Genomic DNA, 19648 nt, shown 5'->3' on the forward strand with positions numbered 1-19648 from the left:
GTCGGGGCTCTGGGAAGACATCTGCCAGCTCAAAGCTGCCACCTTCCTTACCCATCCAAAAAACTTTACTTTTATCCTGATTGATCTTTGAGCCAGATGCCCCAGCATACTGCTCCATCACCACTTCCTCCACCTCCTCTGTCCCAGAGATAAAAACAGACACATCATCAGCATAGGCCACAACCCCCAGAGGAGGCTCACCAGGAATGCCCAAAAGCACTCTGCACAACGGTCCACTCTCTAACCTCCTGATGAAGGAATCAATTGCGAACGCGTATAGCAGAGGACTCAAAGCACACCCCTGATGCACACCAGAGCCAACCTCAAAAGGCCGTCTGATCCAACCATTCACAGGCATGAAGCTTTTATCCCCTCTGTATAAGGTCTTCAGCCAATCGATAAAGCCCCCCTCCAGGCCATACTTACCAAGAAGCAGCCATGGGTACTCATGATTGACCCGATCAAAAGCTTTAGCCTAATCCAATGCCAGCAAGTACTTTCTCCACAGCCTGCAGCCCTGCACCGCTCCAAGGCCTCCCAGACAGCTAAGACCACTGAAAAAGTGCTTCTACCCTGAACCAAACAGTGCTGGTGCTGTGTGTATCCCCTCCATATGCTGCTTGTTTCATTTTCTGCACTCTCTTCAAATATGCTGGGTAGTTTTGAGAATGCCACTGTAACCAAGTTGTGGTTAGTAAAATAGTAAATTCACTTTAAAACAAGCCCTTATCAGCCTATATAGCATCAGACACTGTTGAATAACCAATTGTCCAAGTTTACAGTGAAAGAAGCAACTCTTCTCCTTTTCCCAGCAGTGATTGGCAGCTTTTCAATCTCTAATGAAAACACAGAACAGCACAATGGCTAAGTGGCGAACTGTAATTCCTAGAAGCACTAGGGTAGGTGGTATAAATACTAATTATGCCACTACCTACATGGAGTTTGCATGCATGGAATTCCTCCAGGCACTCTAGTCTTCTTTCACACTGCAAAGACATACTGGTAGGTTTATTGTCCCCTGTCTAAAATGGAGAGTGGCGTATCATCCAAGTGTGCACATGGGCCCATGGGGGGGGGGGGCACTGTGACCTACCCTACACATAAATTAAACATGACAGGCAAAAACAATAACCCCCTCCCACCTTCTCCAACCTAAACAATAAGTCCCCCCGTCTCTCCACCCTAAACAAATAACCCCCAGTCTCTCCACCGCAACAATAACCCCCTCCCTCCATCTCCACATCCTCAACAACAGTATGGGGGAGGTATCCTGTGTAATAATGGGGTTAGTATAGAAGAGGGGATCCTGTGGAATGATGGGGGTTGTACAGGGGAGGGGGGCTATAATAATGGAGGCAGTATGGGGGAGAGGTCCGGTGTAATTATGAGGGGTGGCAAAATTGTATGGGAGCACAAACATTTTTTCCCCAGGGTCCAATCAATATTAAAGATGTTCCTGGCTGCACCTGTCAGTAAGTTCATACAGCACCCAGGGGCGGTTTATGCAGCAGCCCTGAGAGAGGAGCAAGGACTTATGTTGGCTGGGATGAGAGCGATGGCGGAGCTTTGTGAATGAGCGCAGTCGTTCCTATTACTTCTCCTCCTGAGGGGTTCTCCATGCATACACACACCGCCTACTGTCCCTCTCTGTGTTCAGCGGGGGAACGCATCCACAGTCCACATCTCCAATGTGGGGAACAGAAAGTCACTGCCAAGAAGAGAGCCGGAAGTGACAGTGTACAGAGCAGCAGTCTGCCTTGTTTGCAGGTCAGTGCTCACCAGCAGCTTAGTCTGTACTTTATTCTGTAACAGGCTCAGTGTGACAGTGACTGCTCATGCCCTATATATAACCTATAGATAGCACTCAGTGTATAGAGATTAGTGTTATTACCTATATATAACACTGATATCAGTTCCACTCAGTGTACAGATACCAGTGTTAAATATAGGGAATAGCACTCAGTGTATAGATACAAGTAATACATGCACGCCACACTCCTCTCCTGCACATACTAACCACCACCATACACTCCACACATACTACCCACTGCCATATACTCTGCACTGTACATTCCCTATTTAAAATTACCACATTCTGCACTAGGTAATCTCAGATTCTTTTTAACCACACCTCCCTCAAGCCACGCCCATGATGTAAGCATAATTTAAACCACGCCCGCTTTTTTCCAATGCACGCATTGCGCGACACATTTTTTTCTTTACTGAAATAGGGCCCAATTTTGATCTTGCACACGGACCCACTGATTTCATGATATGCCCCTGGTTAGGGACCTTAGAATGTAAACTCAATAGGGCCAGGGACCTATGTGAATGTACAATATGCTGTATATGTAAAGTGCTGCATAAATCTACAGCACTATATAAGTATCTGTAATATATAAATGAAAAATAGAACAGTTTCTCTGGGAAACAGAAGACCAGTACTAAAACACTACATGAATGACTTTGGATATTATTTTGTTAACTTTATAGCTGAAGTTTATTCAGTTTATTTTGTGCCTTTCATCCCCCCCATCCCCCCACAAAAACACACATCAACCTGTCAATTATATTTTTAATAAAACCTTCCAATTTTCATTACACATCTTATTAAGGTTAAAAAAAATGGAGTAAAGGAGACAATTTAAGAGAATGTCATTTGAAGAAAAAGTGAAATTTTATTTTATTAAAAGATTACCTGAGGATGCCTATATCATGGCAAAAGGCCCACTAGTATGAGATTGGCTGTGTAGTGTTCTGTGGATAACTAGTGGCTCCTATGAATAAATACCTTTATGTCTTTATGTTTAAAAGAAATCAACGGTGTAACACTTTTTTGCAGTTTGGTTAAAGCAGAGTTCCAACCAAAAATGGAACTTCCGCTTATCCGGTTGCTCCCCCCCTCCAGTGTCATATTTGGCACCTTTCAGGGTGGAGGAGGGAGCAGATACCTGTTTAATACAGGTATTTGCTCCCACTTCTTGCAAAAGATCACCACAGAATCTCGGCGAAATAAGCCATGTCCAGCCCCTCCTTTGTCCCACGTGCTGTCTTCTGGCAGACACACAGGTCCAAGAAGACAGCAGGGACCAGTCAGAATGCGCAGCTCCACCCGGGCGTGCGCAGTAGGGAACAAGGCTGTGAAGCCGCAAGGCTTTACTTACGAATTCCCTTAGTGAAGATGCCGGCTCCTCCACCCGGGAGCTGAGGGACAGGTCGGCATCGGCAGGGCCGTACCAAGGGGTTGGCGAGACCGGTGCACGCCGGGGGCGCAGGCGGGGGGCGCAAGTGGGCAGTGTTCTACTGGTGCCACACTAGTCCCAACTCCCGCAGAGGCTCCTGCACAAGCTGCCCACTGCACTGGCTCCTAACTCTCAGCCAGTGGCATAATGCAGGGGTAGCTGGTGCGCTCGAGGGGTACAGAAATCGGTGCTATGCTGCCCCCTCCAGAACACCAGTGGTTCCATCCACCTGCTCCTCTTCTCCCCCACGACCCCCCCACCTCCTTGGTCTCAGTGTGCATACAGTGAAGTGACAGGCGGCTCAAGAAATTTAGCTGTCCTGTAAGCTGGAAGGAGATGATCCCCACAGGTCTCTTTCCACTTCCAGCAGCGGACACAGTATGCCAGAGCTTCTTCTCCCGCCCCCCTCTCTACCTGTCTGTGTGCTACATCTGTCGGAACGTGGGGGCAGGAAGATTAAACAAGCCAACAGCCATGAGACAAACCTCTGCTTGAGAGCATCCAAGTGAGTGAGCATTGTGACCAGACCCTGTCCCTGACTCCTCTCTCCCTATCTATATCGCTCTCTGCACTCTCTCTCTCTGCCCCTCTCTCCATATATCTCTCTCTCTCTCTCTCCATATCTCTCTCTCTCTCTCCATATCTCTCTCTCTCTCTCTATATATCTCTTTCCCTCTCCCCCCTCTCCCTCCCCCCTCTCTCTCGCTCTCCCTCCCTCCTCTCTCTCACTCTCGCGCTCTCCCTCCCCCCTCTGACTCCCCCCCTCTCTCTGCCTCCCCCTCTCTCTCTCTCTGCCTTCCCCTCTCTCTCTGCCTCCCCCTCCTTCTCTCTCTGCCTCCCCCTCTTTCTCTCTGCCTCCCCCTCTCTCTCTCTGTCTGCCTCCCCCCTCTCTCTCTGTCTGCCTCCCCCCTCTCTCTGTCTGCCTCTCCAGTCTCCTCTCTCTGCCCCTCACTCTCCCTCTACCCCCACCTCCAAAGCAAACATTTATTTTATTGCAGCTTTACAAAGTTTAGATGTGGTGGCCGCACTTGTTTTTTTTTTTGTTTTTTTTTTGTTTTTAGATTTTCTCTATTTTCACCTACTGATCCTGCTAAAATTTCTGATGGCTGCCCTGCTCTTTTGCGTAGAGAGGGGGGCCGTGGGGCCAGGCACAACTTTTGGGGGGGGGGGGCGACATTCCGCACCAGTGATTGTCTCCACCTGGCTCCATCCCCCTAATTTTGATCTGTGTCCTGCGCTTTGGCCACCATGTTTAATTTCAGGCCGGCCATTGGGAGTCGTGTTGCTGGCCCAGAGGATTGCACATGGTCTGGGGAGAGGGAGCAGTCAGTAAGTCTGGTCAATGTGTAGTGTGGTGGTCTGGTCAGTGTGTGTGTGGGGTGATCTGGTCAGTGTGTGTGTGTGGGGTGATCTGGTCAGTGTCTGTGTGGGGTGATCTGGTCAGTGTGTGTGTGGGGTGGTCTGGTCAGTGTGTGTGTGTGGGGTGGTCTGGTCAGTGTGTGTGTGTGTGGGGTGGTCTGGTCAGTGTGTTTGTGTGGGGTGGTCTGGTCAGTGTGTGTGTGTGGGGTGGTCTGGTCAGTGTGTGTGTGTGGGGTGGTCTGGTCAGTGTGTGTGTGTGGGGTGGTCTGGTCAGTGTGTTTGTGTGTGGGGTGGTCTGGTCAGTGTGTGTGTGTGTGGGGTGGTCTGGTCAGTGTGTGTGTGTGTGTGTGGGGTGGTCTGGTCAGTGTGTGTGTGTGTGTGGGGTGGTCTGGTCAGTGTGTGTGTGTGTGGGGTGGTCTGGTCAGTGTGTGTGTGGGGTGGTCTGGTCAGTGTGTGTGGGGTGGTCTGGTCAGTGTGTGTGGGGTGGTCTGGTCAGTGTGTGTGGGGTGGTCTGGTCAGTGTGTGTGGGGTGGTCTGGTCAGTGTGTGTGGTGTAGGGGAAGTGGCAGATTTGAGAAAAATATATACAAATGATGACTCCTAAAAATGTAGACTAACAATGTATAATACAAAACAGATTACAGCGCACACATGCAAATATGACATTTATCTTGCAAGGCTAGTTAAAAACACCTGAACTTATTCAAAAATACAGGGGCTGACAATGTATAATTGGGGGGGGGGGGGGTGCCGATACAGATTCTTGCCAAGGGCACTGGAGACCCAAAGTACGCTTCTGGGCATCGGATGAGGACATCGTGGGCACCCTGGACAGGTTTTATCCTTATTTTAAAAGTCAGCAGCTGCAGTATTTGTAGCTGCTAACTTTTTTTTTTGCCAGAATTCAGCTTTAAGGTTGTTCTAATTCGTATGGTTGGACTGCCCCACTGCGTAAGTTGGAGGCTGTATGAATTATATGCACCACCATATACACACAAAACTGATGTAGTTTTGCTGTTTATATAAAATATATTGTATAGCAAGCCGTGATGCATATTTGCAAATGTGAAAAATCAGTACATTCTCTTGGCAGCATATAAAAGGATAGCTTTAATCTCTAGATATCTGTATGTGTTTGTGATTGGTTACATAAATACAGATAGCTATTGGGCAACATCACACAGAATACTGCTATATGCTTCAGTATATGACTTGACTTGAGAACTGAAAGCTAAAAGGTGCTGTCACTTTGAGTGTTTATGTCTGCATGTTAATTCCATTACCAGTAGACCTGTGCAATAAATTTTTGTAACCAATTGAAATTCGGACAAATTTTGCATCCTTCAGTCATTCAGATGCATCCGAATGTCCGAAAAAAATAAAGAACAAATTTCATCTAAATACGAAAGAAATTATAGTGAAAACAAATAAATTTGACATGATGCCTTCATTCGTTAAAGGTCTAATGAAACAAAAGGTCAACTCAGAGTAAATCTTACAGTCCAATCAGCTGATTAATTTTGTGCTGGAGGTTGGATTACTGGCAAACTGCATTCCTGAGAACTGTGTGAGAAGGGTGTGTAATTGTATTTGAACAGAGAAGAGATATTAATAAATAAAATGGTGATCAACGCAACCTATATACCATATATTAATCCAGGGGTGGAGTATCCTTGTCTGCAATATATATAAATTCTACCTCATAAATAAAAGTACAATAAATCAATATGAATAATTGCACAAGGGTTTATCATCATTATTTGCACAAACAGCTGCTGTGCAATAAGCTCAATTCTTCTATACAAAATGAACTACTGTGCAAAATACGCAAAAACAAAATGTGTAACAGATTACCAAAAATTAATAACGTTACTGCTACTGTGCAAATAGAGCAAACAATATGGTGCAAAATAATGCAAATTATCATCCAGTGCTAAATATCAAATAATGGTTGAGCAAACAACAAATAAAGTGCAAAGTGAAAAATAATGATAAAGTGCCGAATATCAAATGATCCTTTGTGTACACCTTTAAATGTATAAGTGTACCAATAAAGTCCTACTTATATTGGATAATGATACCAATATAAAAAAATACAAGTTCATAAGTAGACAATAAATGTGCAAAATAGTGCTAACAGTGCTGGTATGCAGCAGTGTGACAAGCAAACTCTACAATGACATCCACTGTGTACTCTTTGTGTACTCCACTTAGTGCTCTCTATGCGCTTACCTCTAAGTGGGTAAGAAATGCCAATCAGATTTTTCCAATGAAGGGCCCCCCTGAGTGTGGTAACCAGGGATGATATCCTTAAGAGTACTGTCTTTCTATAATGGCTCCCAGTTGGTTAGTTTGCCCGTTTATCCATGGCTGATCCCATAGTGTAGTATGTCTCAATTAAATTTATTTAAAAAAATGGCTACTTACAATATAAAAAATGGCAGGCAGATCAGTAATGTGTAGCGTTACAGGTGCCTCTATGCATCACTTCCAGTTGCTCCGTAATCCGGTCACTTTCCTATGCATTATGTCACTGCTCGTGACTTCATCAGGGAAGAACTGGGTGAGAAGGCTGTGTAATTTTATTTGAGCAGAGAAGAGATCTTGTCATTGTGTTTGTTAATTGATTCAATAAACAAATGACTTTTCAAACTATGAATCATTATATCCAGTGGCGGCCTAGGGGTGCATTGACACCACCCCCCCCCCCCCCAAGCTGTTAAAAAAATGTCACTTTAAGAGTGATCGGGCGCCACACACAAGCAATGTGCCCGTAAACACCACCCACTCTACTGTGATTTGTTAGTGTGCCTATACTAACTGGCTAAGATTGGCTTGGCAGCAGAGGACAGTGGGTGGTGCTTTTTACGTCACTGTGGGGGTGGATTCGACTGGGTCCAGAGGAGAGGACAGTGGGCGGTGCTATTTTCTTCACTTCCAGTTTACCAGCCACAGTGTAGAGTTGACTGGTGTGTGTTCGTGGACTCTGAGACGAGTGGCGGCATTGAACATAAGTGCTGGCCTGGCGCTGCAGACCCCAGACACTCTCTTCTCTCGGGCTCTCTTTTCTACCCATCCCTCCATTCTGCACAGCCACATGCCAACACATCCCTGTCCCAGGTTCCTAGTTCCAATGCCATGAGACCTTTCTGCCCACCCCTCCATTTCGCATAGCCACACGCTAACTCACCCTGTCCCAGGTTCCCAGTTCCAATGCCAATGAATGAACGAATGAATGAAATACTTGTATAGCGCACAATGCGAACTGAATCACCTCAATGCATGATGCCTGCCTGTGCCTGATTTATCCACAAGATTGTTAGACTCAAACATGCACAGATGGACATCAGGGGCCTTTTTGAGGAATATTATTGTCTTCTTCTAAGTGCCTGGATGTCATATGTATATATAGCTGTATACATTATATACACACACATTGTGATTACATCTGTCCTGTATACAGGAAGAAGGTAGATGTATATAACTATACACTATCCAGGACAGATGTACTCACAATTTGTGTACGTTATCTGTGTAATAGTGTATACAGCTATACATACCTTCACCTTCTTCCTTCCTGTATATAGAGACAGACCTTGCTCCATCATCATTGACTGCAGATATACCAAATTTTTCCTGTTACTGTATATATAGCTGTATACAGGACAAATGATGTATATCTGCAGTTAGTGAAGATGGAGGCAGGTCTCTATATACAGGAAGGAATGTGGGGTATATATAGCTGTATGAGATGGCACTAGTAGGCACAAATGCGATGGCACCGGTGGGCACAGATGAGACTGCACTGGTGGGCACAGCTGAGACCGCACTAGTGGGAAAAGATGAGACCGCACTAGTGGGAAAAGATGAGACCGCACTAGTGGGCACAGATGAGACCGCACTAGTGGGCACAGATGAGACCACACTAGTGGGCACAGATGAGACCGCACTAGTGGGCACAGATGAGACCGCACTAGTGGGCACAGATGAGACCGAACTAGTGGGCACATTTGTATAGAGACGATTATCCACATTATCCAAGCAGCATGGAGCAGAAATTTTCTCTGAATCCAGGCTGACAAAACCACCAATATTGCCACTTATTGCCAACTTGTGCTTGAACTGTGCTACACTGATAGCAAAAACAACATACAGGAGAGGTTTTTTGAGTTTATTCCTCTGCGTTCAACTACAGCGGATTCCATCATTACAGCACTACAATAGTGTCTTGCTGTCATCCTTCCAGAGAATCAGAAGCATAAACTCATCTCCTGAGCATATGATAAATCCAGCGTGATGAGGGGTGCCACTGCAGTTGTGCAAAGGAAGAGACAATATGTGTACCCAAATGCCCATTACATCCACTGCTATAATCATCAGCTGAACCTAATAATGCAACCGGCCACTTCTCTAAGTGACCATAGACTATTAACATCAAGCAGTGTAATGCCGCATACACACGTAGCCGACTATCCGATGGACTTAGACTGGTGGACTTCCCGCCAGACTGTCCGTCGGACTTTCCGAACGGGCTACTTGCCCACACACGGCACTTTTTCAGCGGACTAATACTACTAGTACTAATAGTACTATCCGCCGTACTTTTGAAATGAATGGACTCGCCCATGCACGCGGAGGAAAATCTGCTCATTTTGAGCGTGTCTCCAGGTAGGCGGGGCCCGCGAAGGAGACGCCGCTGGCCCCGCCACCTGGTATGGACTTAAAGGGGAACCCCAACGCCGAAAAAAACGGCGTGGGGGTCCCCCCTAAGTCCACAACAGACCCTTGTCCGAGCATGCTACCCGCCATGTGACATCAACCCATGTGACATCAACCGATGACCCTCCCCTTGTCCCTATATAAGTCACCGCGCATCGCATCCCTGGCATTTCGGCCAGAGAGAGCTTCGAGTCAACATCTCCAGGAGAAGAAGAAGAACGGAAGGCAGCGGCGGCAGCGGCGGCGGCGACAGAAGACCGGGCCACCGCCTGTAAAAGAGCTATAAGAAGGCGCGGTGGCCCGGCAGAAGAACCAAAGAGGGGGACAAGACCCCCGAAGTCGGAAGAAGAGGCAGCGGTGACGAAGAAGAATGCCGGGATCCTCCACTAGCAAAAGAGCTACAAGATGATAGCGGAGGAGTCCGGCGAGAAGACCCCCGAAGACGGAAGACCCCCGGAGCCGTGCAATAAAGTATTTTATCTTGTGTGTTGTGTTTTTTGTACTTTATTTTGCAGGTGAATGGGTAGGGGTACATTGTACCCCACACTCATTCACATAGGGTGGGGGGCCGGTATCCGGGGGCCCCCTTATTAAAGGGGGCTCCTGGATTCCGATAAGCCCCTCGCCTGTAGACCTCGACAACCAACGGCCAGGGTTGTCGGGAAGAGGCCCTTGTCCTCATCAACATGGGGACAAGGTGCTTTGGGGTGGGGGGGCCACGCGGCCCCCCTTCCCTAAGGCACCCCCCCATGTTGAGGGCACGCGGCCTGGTATGGCTCAGGAGGGGGGGGGCACTCGCTCGCCCCTCCTTTCCTGGCCGGCCGGGTAGCGTGCTCGGACAAGGGTCTGTTGTGGACTTAGGGGGGACCCCCACGCCTATTTTTTTCTGCGTTGGGGTTCCCCTTTAAGTCCATACCAGGTGGCGGGGCCAGCGAAATCTCCTTCGCGGGCCCCACCTACCTGGAGACCCGCTCGAAATGAGCGGACTTTTCTCCGGGCGGGAAAAGTCCGTTCATTTCAAAAGTACGGCGGACTGGCACACACACGGCCGGATTGTCCGCCGAAATGCGAGTCCGGCGGGAAGATTGGAGTGCAAAACTACTTTCTAAGTCCGCCGTACTTTCGGGTCAAAAAGTATGCCGGAGGCTACACATGGGGGGATTGTCTGCCGGACTTTTCCACCCGCTTGTTTGATCGCGTGTACGCGGCATAAGAGGAAACGTTCACAGCCATGGCGTCAATACAGTGTTTGAGCGCAGAGAGGTTTTCATCTGCTGTTTTGAAACGATGCGAGACTCAGGTGACTTTGACCCTATTACCGTCAGAGAGGCAGTAGCTTTTGCCATGCTGTTGGAGGATCAGATTTTAATTTTTTTTTCTGATGCTTTTTATACAACATTATGCCACATGTGGACCTCCTCTATGCCATACTCCAGGAGGAGGACATCGATTCAGTCCACATTAAGGGGAGCATCGAGCAGCATGTACAGAAGATTGGGTAGCTGCTGTATTCCTCTTTTTCCATGTTGTTGTTGCTTTTTTCTTTTTTTATTATTACTCAAATTTTGCAGAGATTCTTTCCCATCCCTGGTTGCTAAAAGCAGCGAAGGTGGTTCTCAACCGAAAAGGCAGTGCTTGCTTGATCCAGGCGGCCATAAACGCATTGCAGCCAAGGTGAGTTTTTATTTGTTGTAATATTTGTCTTTTTTGACGGCTCCCTTTCCTATGAATATTGGAAAGAAAAATATTTTCTTGCAATATTAATCTAAAAATTATGATGATTTGTTATTCCCTCTAGTGGATAACATTTGTATTACAGTCTCCATCTCTGTTAGCTTTCTGAGCATCAAAATGCATGAAACTTGAATATTTACTGAGAATGTCTTGCCCATGTGTATAGAGTTCTGAGAAATGATGGTTTCAAAAACACTGAAAATGATCTCCCTTTATAGCGTAAAACTGAACATTTTAAATGTTGCTGTCTGCAACATTTAAAATTACCAGTTTTAAGTTACGAAGGGAGATCAGTTTCAGCGCTTTTGAAACCATCATTTCTCAGAACTCTATACACATGGGCAAGACATTCTCAGTAAATATATCAAGTTACATGCATTTCTGATGCTCAGGGAGCCACTCTGACAAAAAATCATCATCACCACACCTATGACCACAGCAGAAGCTGAGACGTGCTTCTCAACACTGAAGAGAATAAAGACTTTTCTGAAAAAATAGCATGACCCTGGAGAGACTGAATGCATTGGCTGTCAATGGAAAAGAGTGGTGACTGAGATGACCGACTTCAATCAGAAGGTCAATGAAAGATGTGTAAGCTGGAAAGAAAGGAGAGCAACATTTATTTTTAAATAATACTACTGCTGGCATGAATGGGAATGTGGAATGCATTTGTATTCGGTTACCTTTACTTTAATTCAGAGTTTTTTTTTTTGTTGTTTGTTGTACAATAAATTTTGTTTACTATTTTAAGAAAAAATACTGATTCATGGTATATTTATTGCATTAACAGTTGACTTAAACATTAACATTTCCAATATTTTAGCTAGCAGTAATGATACTGTACATAATCAGCTGATGGCTATTTACAGTTCTGCATTACTAACAGTTTAGTTTTTCAGTTTGCGCCCCCCCCCCCCCCAAACATTTAACATTTTGAGCACCAGCCACAATTGGTTTTAACTAATATATATACATACACAAATATCAAATCAAATCGATATACATACAAAATGAATAGATTCGGTATAACGAATATCAACACTCTACAGAAATAAATTATCTGAAAACAAATGAATGTAACTTAACGAATAAAACAGAACATTTTGTATTTTACAAATGAAAATGAAACAAAATGAAACAAAATGTTACGTTGTGCACAAGTATAATTACCAGTAATTTATTGTATGTGCTAAATCTGTGATCATTTTCTTTGATTATATAAGCCATCCATACACAGTCTGCAGTTTTGGAGCAATAACATTTTCTACTGGATACAAAATATCTTTTAGAAATCTAGCCATTTTTAGCAACAGTCTTTGGAGATTATGCGTTATCAATACATTCTTTTTTTCAGTGAGTCCACCTTTTTTTCTTTCTGCAAATACAGATGGCCATGAATGTGATTTCAAGATAAACACATTTTGTGCAACATATCTGTTATATATCACCATAGTGATTGAAGTTTTACCAGCTTCAGCAAGATGATTTTCAGAGTTGTTTCTCTGTAATTGTTATATGCTGCTTACTTTTAGTTTAAAAATAGTTATATGTTTTTTGTGTCCACATTAAAGAGTAATCCAATGCTTTCCAATGTTTTAAGATGGTTGATAATTTATATTTTGTTTTACTTTTTTGTATTATTAAAAATAGAATTTTATCATTTCTTAAGATACCATACTCCTGAAAATGTCTCCATTACTCTAGATTTTGATTTATATATGTAAAATTGGAAATTATTTTTAAGAAAAGCATCAGAATTATGATTAGAGTTGGGCCGAACACCCACAATTCAGGTGCGCCAGAACTCTAGAACATCTTAAAAGTTCAGAACCAAACCCAAAGTTTGGTTACGAGACTGATCTCGAACAAGGTGACCAGGTAGAAATTCAAATTTCTTTATTAATACGTAAATTTACACGTTTATTGAGAGAGAAAAAAATCACACCTTTTTTTAAAAGGTTATACCTCAGGAAAAACGAGCTAAGGCATCAAGATGAGGGATTAAAAAGAAAAATTAAACAATATCAGTGAATGCAAAGAAATATATTCTTTGGTTGAATCTCAACATGGAGCCATCATGTGGGCTTAGCTATTATCCCTCTGTTTTCCCTCGGTTTCCCCCTCTCCCCTTTTCTGTTTTTGTTCTTCTCTCTCCCATCTCCCCTTTTTTCCAGGATCATAATTGAATTTTTACTATAAAAATACCATGGAAGAAGCAGTGAAACAACAGTGGTGGTATCCATTACTCTGACAATATTTCGCATTACTAGCAACATATGTATTATATTGTGTATCAAGGATCTGCTGAAATTATTGATGTATTATTCCTCCTGGGCATCAAGGATCTGCTGAAATTATTGAGGTCTGAATATATCGGGGGTTTCGCTGACTTCCCGGCACGGGGAAGGGAGGAGGGAGCACTTCATTGTTGCTTCCTATCCCCCGATTCCCTCGGCTAGGTTTGGCTGGGGGGAGTAAGCCCCGTGCCGGCGGCATTCCGCGATCGCCGCGGCACGTCGCGGGTTGCGCTGTGCGCTTGCTCCCCGGGTTTTCATGGGGAGTATTGCATTGTGCATGCGCGCGCGCATCATCGCGACGTCACGCGGGTTGCGTCAGAGACGACGGGGTTTCTGGGGCATTGTTTGCCTTCCGGAACGCCAAGGAAATGACAGGAGCCATAATTATGTCTCTGGGCGCTGAGGAGAGCAGTGGAGGGGCGGAGAAATAGGCACACCTTTAGGAAGGAGGAGAACCACACCTATACTCAATCGAACAATTAAGCAAGTGATATAAATAGGGTGTAGCAGTCAGGACTCATTCATTTGATTCCTGGAACACCATACGATACAGATCATTGAAACAGGTATGGAGGATGTTGGAGAGATATCTCCTCTTCCTTTGTTTTTCTCCGTTAATATAATGTGAAGCTGACTAACTATATTACTTTATATTTAGTCGTAGGGCTGCTGCGGTACTGGGGGCTCTCTCTCTTTTTTTACTTGCCATAAGGGGCTAACTTAATCATCTGCAGGCTACAAAACAAGTGCAGCAGATAGAGTATACAGGTATTATATTATCAATCATTAATGCTACTAATATCTTTTTAGTTTTCACTGCACTTTCTATCACTAATACTATCACAGTCACATCACCATATACAGATGGGGTCAGTGGTTTAAGCACACTCCTATGTCAGTTTTTTCAGTCTTTTTAATTTATTTTATTTTTTTTCTCATCCACAACCTACACATTTTGGTTTGCTTGCACCACTTGTTAATCATTTACGAATAATAGTAACACCACTTCACAATAATGATAATCATCATACTGGTGACTGCACACTTTTTTACTAAATTGCTTTTGTATAAACATATATTATTTGGGCAACTAAGCATTACTTTTCTTCCACTTTCTATTTCTTATATATATTTATATATGCACTTATATAATAGTATAATATTGTAACACAACATTTATATATTCACTTAGAATATCTTTACGTGGCACACTTATTTTATATTTTATTACATTTCATTATTTTTAGGTGTGGCCACCTAGGGTGTGCCAAGAACCTCCTCTTCTGTTCCTCTGGTTCCCCTGGACAATCTCCAGATACTGTCAATTCTTGCAAGACAGCGATTGATGCCCCCGTGAAGTAATTTTCTCCCCCCCCCCCTTCTTTCCCCCAGTTTGGTGGGTGGATGAAGTGGGTTAGAACAGCAGGGCAGCGGTACCAGGATGACCCTTTGAGAGAAGGCACTATTTTCTTTTTCAGATTTTAATAAGTCTCTGGTTTAACAGTAACAGTTTGGTGGAACTGGTAAATATTACTGAAATAAGATATAATAATGAGCAAATTTTTGAGGAAAAAACTTTTCTATTGAAAGTCTTTTTTCTTTTGACTATTTGCAGAATATATGATATAATCACCCCTTCTGCTTGGGTTTGCCCCCCCCCCCCACAAAGAAGACCCTGACTCCCTGAAGGTCGAAATGCATTGGGGTAGCATGAGTGCTATTTGTAGCATTTGAAATATTGATGTATTTGTAAATTGTTTCTGTAACTATCTCTGTACCAAATGTTGCATATATCTTTTACCCATCGATATGCTGTAATAACATATACCAGAGTCCGTATTTTAAATTTATGACGGCGATTAAGCCTTTGAACTAACAAAATAAATATATTTTTACAAATTTCTGCTTCTTGTTGCTGCCTGAAAACCCCAAGGGAAACCTGTCCTTTCATTCTTCTTCGCAGTAAATGTTATATACCTTCCTTGCCCGTGTTTGCTAGACCACGTGTCTGTGGTCAGATGCATCTTGGCACTGACATGTGCCAGAGATACAGTCACTTGCCGCTGAACATGGCCATATAGCTCTGGGATGCCCTTCTGTGAGAAATACTTCCTTCCTGGGACCTTCCATTGTGGTGTTCCAAGGGCCACAAATTTTCGAAAGGCCTCTGAGTCAACCAGTTTATATGGCAGTAGTTGGCGGGCTATCAGTTCTGACAAGTCAGCGGTCAACCGTTGGGCAAGAGGGCGTCATCATTTTTTTATACTCGAACATTTGGCCCATGGAAGCCTGCCTTTTTTTTTTTGCAGAAAAACATGGACGAGGACGGCATGAAGGAAGGTGGAGAGAAGGAAAATTGTGAGAAGAAAGGAGAAATAGAAGATGAGGATGGACGGTGAGAGCCTGGAGTGTGGCTTTGTGGGTTCTGTTGCTCCCACTGGGCTCAGTGATGGCAGCTCATGTGCCTTCTTAAGGCAGTCATCCCTAGGTGAGTGTTGGGATTACCGCGACTTATGCGTTAACTGCAAAGATTGCAGATGGCAACACTATTGCCAGCAGTGGACACGTTAAAAAAAGCCCACACTGCGGAGCCATGTGCCGGCGTCCTGGGAGCGCCAGAAGTGACCGTACATGGTTGATGCCTCGCTCCTGATACATTAGCAGTCTGCTTTGACCCTCCTGTGCAATCCAAGTTCCGTCTGCTTCTCCTCCCTATCTGCTGGTCCATATCTCCCCTCCTCTTCCTCTCTTGTGGGCATCCACGTGAAATCACTAGACACATCATCAACGTCACCTTCCCCACCGCTATAATTAGAGATCTCGGAATAGGCAGCAACAGTGGGGACCAACCTCCTTGGGCTGATCTGGATACTGTCGTCAGACTGCTGAGTGTCGGTTGTTGCTACCTCCTCTTCCTGATCCAATGCCAAGAATGGCTGCGCATTGGAAATGTCTTGTGATGCATCAAAAAATAATTGCTGTGACTCAAGCGGAAGGTATATGGTGGTGGTGGAGTTGGTGGTAGTGTCTTTGGTGCGTCCTTTGACATAATTGCACGCACCTTCTGCAATTTGCCACTTTGGCTCAAGTCTGTTGCTCCTGCCCTACCCCTACCACCCCTGTGGAAGGGCCTGCCTCTTCCTCTGCCTGTCATTTTTTAAATGACCCTGTGACAAAAGTCTCTGGAGAAGTGCAGTATGTATGTGGAAGAAGGTATATAACACCCAGCTTCAATATGTTGTTTTTGGGGGCTACTGGTTTATCACACCAGTTATACTTTTTTTTTATTGCGTTTGTCACTCTTTGTATTATCGCTGCAGAACCGCTCAGCAGTCACAATGCTGCACAGTGGAAATGCACTATACTATGCTTTCTATATGTGCAAGTATTTTATATGTGTATTACACCCCTATATACTACAACTATACCAGTCCTTAAAAGGACCTTTGTGGACCTAGTAGCTAGTGATTTGCAGACTGTCCCTCAGTCCCTACACTCATAAAAGACAGCTGCAGAATCAGTCAGCACTCAGCTCAGCAGCCAAGTATAATATGCTTTCTCTATTTGAAATAAAGTATATTATATGTGTACAACCCTATATACTGTACACTTATACCAGTCCTTAAAAGGACCTTTGTGGACCTAATAGTAATAGCTAGTGATTAAACTGACTGTCCCTGCTCCACACAGCGTCCTTTCCCTACACTGACAAAAGACAGCTGCAGAATCGGTCAGCAGTGCAATCAGCAGCACAGCAGTCAGCAGCAGTGCACCAGAACCCTATATACTGTACACCTATACCAGTCCTTAAAAGGACTTTTGTGGACCCAATAGCTAGTGATTTGTGTCACTACAGTCTGTCCCTGCTCCACACAGCAACCTCTCCCTATACTGATAAAAGACAATGTAAAATGGCCACCAGATCAGGTCTATTTATAAGGTAGGGGGGATGTCAAATTGTCCATGTGCTGAAATGTCTCAATTGGCTGTCCTGTACCCCATGATGGATGTCATCATGGGTCAAAGTTCTTTCACAATGTAAACGCATATGTCCTCCGCGAACAGCACCAGAAGTCCGCCGGTTTGGCGAATCGCGAACACGCAAAATTTGCGGTGAACCGACCGCTGGGCGAACCGCAAGGCTATCCCTATTCAACATACCAAAATTGTTGGCTAAATCCAAAAACTCGATAGCATGTGGTTCAATGGGTTTATATAGGATGTTGTAAGGCCTAAAAATGATAAATGGACACACAAATAAGATCTGCCACTCCATGCAAAAAAAGGCAATACACAACCCAACTAAAAGGTATATATACACATCTAATCAAGTGGGTGTGCATACATTACACCACATATCAGAGAGTCAAAAAATAACCAAATCATTAAAACCTCCAAAAAAAATAAATCACAAAGGGGGGCTGCCTGTACATTATAGATGAATGTCTTGATCTAAAACCCAGCAGTAAAAATCAGTAAAGAATAGGCAATCCTTGGGTTACACACACGATAGGGACTGTAGGTTGGTTCTTAAATTCAATCTGTTCGTAAGTCAGAACAGGTAAATTTTGTAAGTGTAGCTCCAGCCAAAAAAAATGTATTTTTAAGCTTTTTGGATAGCATAGGCAAGGGTTAACGCCCCTTTAATGTTTGTTTTGCGGTCTGTGCCCCTTTTCAGAAAATTTCACCTCAATTTCTGTCCCAATGACAATTGGCTTTTGAAAATTTTGCATTGTTGTGGAAACAAGCCTTGGTGATAAAGCATCAGCGGAGGTACACTTTTCCCATAATAATTCTTACAGGAGTGAATCCCTTCCTAGGGGTAGATTTCCTCTCACTTCCTGTTATCTTCCACCGTTTGTAAGTAGGAGTCATTTGTAAGTCGGATCATTGTAACTAGGGGACCGTCTGTATACGCAAAATTAACTAGATTAGCTATATCTCACCTTGAAAAATAGAGGCACAAAAAGCAAAGATGTTAAACTGCTGAATAGAGACGTGTAGATGTGCAACTAGGTCCCATGAAGTCAAAATCGAAAAATAGTAGGAAATGGAGCCATCAAAAAAGCATAGACTCTAAAAAGAATGCTAGTACCAGGTTGCGGTCCTCAGAATTTCCCTACCAGGAGGGGAGCAAGCCGGGGTTCAGTAGCAGATGAGCAGGTAAGGATCAAACAGAAGCGTGGTCAGTAAACAAGCCAAAAGGTAGGTAAGGAGTTGTTGCAGGTTGGGATCAGGCAGAAGCATAGTCATGTAACAATCCAAGGGTCGATAACGAGCAGTAGCAGATATGAACGGCAGCAGGGAAGACAGGAGCAATATACAGGCTGGAGATTGCACTTCCTCCTTGCCAGAATATTGTGCTAAGACATGGCTTATATCAGGAAGTTCATGGGAGGGGCAAAGATTTCAGTTCAAGATTCAGCTGAAATCAAGTTACAAGGTAGGGTTGTCCAAAGGATCTGACAAGGCACTGTCCAGCATCTCAGAAAGCTTAGTGCGAAGATTCATTGCCAGACACAGCTGAGGTCCCAGGTTCAAGTCCAGGTTCTGACACTGTTCTAAGTGGAATCTGCCTGTTAAACTGCTGTACGGTCTTGGCCACCATGCTTATAGCCCGGGCCATCTTTATGTAGAGCAGCAATTCTTTTTTCAGATCCTCAGAGAGTTCTTTGCCACAAGGTGCCTTTTTGAACTTCAAGTGACCAGTATGAGAGTGTGAGAGCGATAACACCACATTTAACACACCTGCTCCCCATTTGGATCTAAGACATTGTAACAATAATGAGTGAAATGACATCGGGGAGGGAAAATGGTTAATTGGGCCCAATTTGGACATTTTCACTTAGGGGTGTACTCACTTTGTTGCCAGTGGTTTAGACATTAACGGCTGTGTGTAGAGTAGGGATGAGCCGAACACCCCCCTGTTAGGTTCGCACCAGAACCTGCAAACAGACCTAAACTTCGTGTGAACTTTAGAACCCTATTAAAGTCTATGGGACTCGAACGTTCACAAACTAAAGTGCTCATTTTAAAGGGTAATATGCAAGTTGCTGTCCTAAAAAGTGTTTGGGGACCTGGGTCCTGCCCCAGGGGACATGGATCAATGCAAAAAAAAGTTTTAAAAACTGCCGTTTTTTCAGGAGCAGTGATTTTAATAAGGATTAAAGTGAAACAATAAAAGTGTAATATTCCTTTAAATTTCGTAGCTGGGGGGTATCTATAGTATGCCTGTGAAGGGGCGCATGTTTCTGGTGCTTAGAACTGTCTCTGCACAAAGTGCCATTTGTGCAGGAAA

Source organism: Lithobates pipiens, unplaced genomic scaffold, assembly GCF_037356315.1.
Source record: "Lithobates pipiens isolate NorthernLeopardFrog02 unplaced genomic scaffold, aLitPip1_a1.2 Scaffold_25, whole genome shotgun sequence".
In the NCBI taxonomy this organism is placed as follows: Eukaryota; Metazoa; Chordata; class Amphibia; order Anura; family Ranidae; genus Lithobates; species Lithobates pipiens.